Genomic DNA, 5,147 nt, shown 5'->3' with positions numbered 1-5,147 from the left:
TCATTTTCCTAGTCGTTCGTTTTTCATTCCTGGGTTTCTGCATGCAGAATAATTCACAGCCAAGGGTGAATGTAGAAATCTGAATTCAGAAGTTAAACTGGTTGTTTCATCCAAAAACCCGCAATGAGTCTCAGACGAAGTGCTTCATGGTCAACGATTTCAAAGGCAATTAATTTCATCCAGTGGTCATGATTCACGACTTTATAAATGTTACATTACATGTGGATGATGGATGATTCAGGTTTTTTCTTTGCAGGTGTGCGTCAGCCTCTTGACGAACCTGAACCTGAACCCTGAAGGTCCAAGATTCAAAACAGGGCCTCCTCTGTTTTCGTTCCCTCTTGCCTACTTGCAAGATGACGACAACGACGACGACGGCGGCCTTGGAAGATCATGAATGTTTGCTGTATGCTGATCAGTGCATCCATTCTCCCTGCTGTCGACTTACTTACAAGGCTGAAACTTAATTATTAAAATGCAGTTCAGTTCTAGCAAAGCAAGAACCTGAGAAGAAAACGTTCAAGTGCTACAGCTGCTGCCTCATCCTACCTAGCCTGTTAACTCTGACGAACCTGGCGTACCGCTTGCTGTTCAGATACGTAAACATTACTATTAAGCTGCAGCATAGACTATCCATTCCTGGATTGCGCAATTGATAAGAGCATATATAGTTTCTAACTAGTGAGTGTCCAGATGAGTGCGCATGCATGGCTGAGAAAACAAAATTAAATGACAGTTGGTGTATTTTAGAGGAAAGACCTCAAGACCCAGCTTTTACTGAAAGCTTTACGAGGCCATCAACGTTCTGCAACACCAGATAGATCCCGCAAAACAGCCAGAAAACAGCTGACAAAATACTCTGGATAAAATGAAAACCACCAGCTAAAGCCACCACACCGCTAACTGGCAGCAAACCTTGAAGTAGTTCCCATTCACCAAGGATAAAACCACCCCATTTTGTTGCTCACAAGTCACAACAAGAAAACAGGGTACTGAACTGAATTCCTAAAGGTGTGTCCACCAGCCAGACTTAAGAAATTCCCACCCTATAAGCCAACCCTGACTTAAACCATCTTTTTATGGCATGCAAGGTTCTCCAGAATTGAGAAGATCTGGCACAGCCTGTCCTAGAATAGGTGGGTTCAGAGTGAGGATTGTGCATATTTGAGAAAGCATGGTGACTCCAAGAGAAAATAAAAATATGTTTGGTGTAATTTCAAGGAAAAGACCAAAAGGCCCAGTGGCTTAACAACATACCTGCATCCATATCCGGCCAGCTAGCTAGTTGTTGTCTGGCCACAACATTTTTGTCTGATAAGTATCTTTGTCTGACGTCGTGGTGGCGTCGACGGCAGCTAGACCGGGCAAGGTAGATGCAGCAGTACATCACTGAAGATGGATTGGTGACAGGTGGCTGCGGCGGCCTCATACCTGGCAGGCGTCCTGGTTGAGGAGTGCGCCGGACTGGTGGGTGCCCCATACCCGGCAGGAGTCCTGGTTGGGACCTCAGGTCTTAGAGGGTGTTTGTTTCAAGGGACTTATTGGTCTAGGGACTTAAATAAGTCCCTATAAGTCCCATCTAAAACCAAACAGGAGGGACTTATAGGGACTTAAAGTGGGCATTTGGGACTTATGGAATAAGACTCTCAAGGAGGGACTTATAAAGACTTATAGTTGTAATATGGCCTTATAAAGACTTATAAGTCTCGGGAACCAAACATGTAGGGACTTTTTAGGAACTTGAGACATATAAGTTGGGACTAAAAAAAGTCCTAGGACTTATGAACCAAACAGGGCCTTAGATGTTAGGTTTGGCTGCGAGGTCTGTTTGGTATTAGGCCCAGACTATCAATATCCCTTCATCAACTGGATAGGAGTAGCGACATGTGTTGCCTAGACGGTGGCTTTTAGTCTTACTGTTGTATGACTTTGTAAGGTCTTGTGTGAATAATTAATAAAGTGACTGCATGCATCGTCCTGATGCAGAGGCCGGGGGTCTTCCTCCTTTTCTAAAAAAAAGTATCTACAACCATCGACATCACAAGAAACTCATCACCAGCTTGAGTTGTAAGTACCATATATCCCAAGATTTCATTCTTTCAAGAAAGAAATGAAGAAGGTCAGATCAAGAGAAAGGGTGTGCTCTTACCACAAGAGGGCAGGCAGATCAAACATAGCCATGGTGACCATGAATTGTGTCAAGAAAAAAAAAACAGACGAGAGGTTGTGTCGTCGTAAACAACGTGCGTGCGTATCGTTCCTTTTTTTTCTTTGTTAAGAACCGGCGAGAGAGAGTATGTTAGGCACGCAGGCATGCATGCTCCTTTCTAGTTGGCGCATGCACGTAGTTGGCGAACGCATCGATTCGGACGAGAGGAAAAAAAAACAGCAATCGACTTGTCAAGCAAACTTATTGAATACAGATCCCTCCTAGATGCAGCTGGGACATAGATGTACAAGAGTACAAGACAGCTAGCTAGCAGACCTCAAAACTAGCTAGGTCCTACAGTTACAACTGAAACACACGTACATGCATCTACAAGAGTACAAGACATACACCGTACAACTCAACAGCAACTCCCAAAGCTAACCTCCCTCAGGGAAGTAAAGTTGCCATTGAAGGAGAGCTAACAACTGGAAGCCGCCACTTTTCTCAAGTGCTCACCTCTGGGCATAGGAGTGTACAAGCCAGCGATTGGGATCAGCTTGCCGTAGCCATGATCATCGCACACCCTGGTCGCCTTCCCTGATTGTACTTGGACTGCGAAGAGGCCAGCAGCCGTGGTCACGAAAATGGTGTTTGCTTCCTCAGCGAAGCCCAACACATGCACTGGACATTGTGCACCCACGGGAGCACCATATAGGGACGGCAAACTTTCCAGGTAGATGATTCGGCCAGGCACCCATCGGGCATCCATCACCTCCCATGACCACAATTGCAGATGCGGATCCAGTTTTTCGACGAGTCCTAGTCCACCGCCCTCCGCCAGCATGAGGTTGCAAGTGGGTTCACCCTTAGAGTTGCAAGAGTCTGGTGTGTCGAACCAAGTCAGTCCATGCCTTGCCAGGTCATACTCCAGGATAAACCCACCACATGTCATGAAGTACAAGAAAGACCTCCCAACAAGCACGCTAGAATAATATGTGAAGTCCACAATGAATTCTTTGTGCATTAAGGTCGGCTCGCCCCAGGCGCCAGTCTCAGATGAGTAGATACATGCCGACGTCTCAGCGTCTTCATCAAAGACGGAGAAGACAAAGACCACGCAGAACGGACCGCCGTGGCAGTCGTGGTGGTTGCACCCGTCCGCTGCGCAGAACACGGCTGCGGTGGTGTTGCCGAACTGGAACGCCACGGGGATAGGTACGCGCTGCTGGGCACCCGTGATTGGCTCCCACACCAGGAATTCCTCAGTACGGTCCTCAGAGAGGAAGAGGGCGCGGCCATGGCGGCAGTCGACGGCCTGCCAGAGCAAGCGGTCAGGGGCGGCGATGCGGTGGCCGGGATGAAGGTAGGGATGGCCTCATCGTGCCAGTCATGGAGAACCCCGAGCGCGGTGGGTGACGGATGGAGATTGTGGAAGCTACGCCGGAACCAGCGTTGGGAGACGGCCTCGCTCCAGGACTTACAGACGAGGGAGGCACGGAGGAGGCTGGCGGGGTCATCGGGCGGGATGCGGAGCAGGATCTCTCCTACGAGCTCGTCCGGGAGGGCTGGCGGCGGTCCTTTTTTTCTCAAATGATACTCCGGCAGCGGTCCTGGTGCCATGGTGGCCGCTAGCTAGGTTTTTCTCTGTTGACCTTGGCGGCTGCTGTTGGCCCAATCTCACGCGTACGGCAATGAGACGTCCTCGCTCCTGCTTGGCAGCTGCTGTTGCTTTTCACGATGTGTCATGTCATGTATATATAATAGCTGAGGCAAGCAAGCTAACCGACCACCACTTGGAATCCTAGTCTAGCTAGGTGAAGGTGATGGCTCTGAAACCAGCAGGGACGGACGAGTGGACAATTGTGAAACAAAGATCTCGATCGATATAAGGCTAGCTGTACGTTGTACGTGTATACGTACGTACGTACGTATGTGGCGCCGATCGAGCGCGCGTGAGTCAAACTTGCGATGTCATGGAATTCGTTTCGGTGTTTTGACCTAAATTAAGGCTTTGTATTGCAAGCCGAGTTGATCGGGGATGTCGGTGCCTCGCTCCATCGAAAACAGTTACGTACGTAGAAATGGTCGCGTGTATATATACTCAACCAATTCACAGTTATCATCTTCTCCTGCATCAAGGAAGGAAAATGGAGGACATCCAGCCACCCCTCGTGGGCGACGGGCGAACCCTCGGTCCCCCTCCAGCCACCCCTACCCGTCGCTCTCTCTAACTGGCGCCACCGCCGGCATCGTCAGCCGGGCCCTGCCCCGCGCGGCGCTGGAGGCGGCGGACATGTCCTTCCCCGTGCGCATGTAGGGGGCGTGGGGCCCTCTGATGGCGGCGGTGTGGCTCGGGTGGGCATCCCGCGGGCCTCGGGTGCCCTCGATGCAGCGGGGCAGCGTGGTGCTGCAGCTGGCTAGGGGCGCCCGCTCGACCCAGATTTTGGCCCTATTGGGCCCATCTGGGTTGGGGCGGGCCGGTAGTCCGGCGCGTGGCGGCGCGGCTCCCTGGTGGTGGTGGCGAGGCGTTGGTGGTCTATGGGTGGTGGTGGCTTCGTCGGCCGGCGTGATGCAGCGTGGCGGCAGGGCCTGTCTGGACCCATTTGGGTCCGGCCGGTCCAGTAGGTAGGCCCTTGTCGTCACGTCTGGTCGGCTCCGCGGCGGCAGTGGAGGTTGTCCCCTTCGGTCGGCTGAGTTGTGGATGCCCCCGAGCCCGTTGGCTCCTCTTCCCTCCTCTAGGTGCCTCGTGTCGGTGGCCTCAGTGAGACGGCGAAGTTGGTTCGGTGACCGTGGGGGCACAGGCTGGTGGGCAGCAGGTTGGGTGGTGCACTACGGATCGTCCGGGATGGTGTTTGTTGTTTTGGGTCGGGAGAAATCCTTGGTGGCTTATCCGGCATCGACGCGGTGATGCCTGCGGGTACCACCGGACCTTCCTTGATGGCGTCGAGTATACCCCTTCCCCACTGTCCTTTGCGTAGGGGGGGAAACCCTAGGACTT

At 51.8% G+C, this 5,147-nt stretch overlaps 1 pseudogene; it reads right to left on the bottom strand.

Annotated features, from left to right (window-relative positions):
- Positions 1–526: 526 nt before the first annotated feature.
- LOC123153937 (uncharacterized) lies at positions 527–3,844 on the bottom strand (annotated as a pseudogene).
- Positions 3,845–5,147: the final 1,303 nt, after the last annotated feature.

The sequence above is a fragment of the Triticum aestivum genome, chromosome 7A, assembly GCF_018294505.1.
Source record: "Triticum aestivum cultivar Chinese Spring chromosome 7A, IWGSC CS RefSeq v2.1, whole genome shotgun sequence".
NCBI lineage: Eukaryota > Viridiplantae > Streptophyta > Magnoliopsida > Poales > Poaceae > Triticum > Triticum aestivum.
Note: the sequence above shows the minus strand (reverse complement) of the source record. Positions and strands in the feature narration are given on the sequence as shown.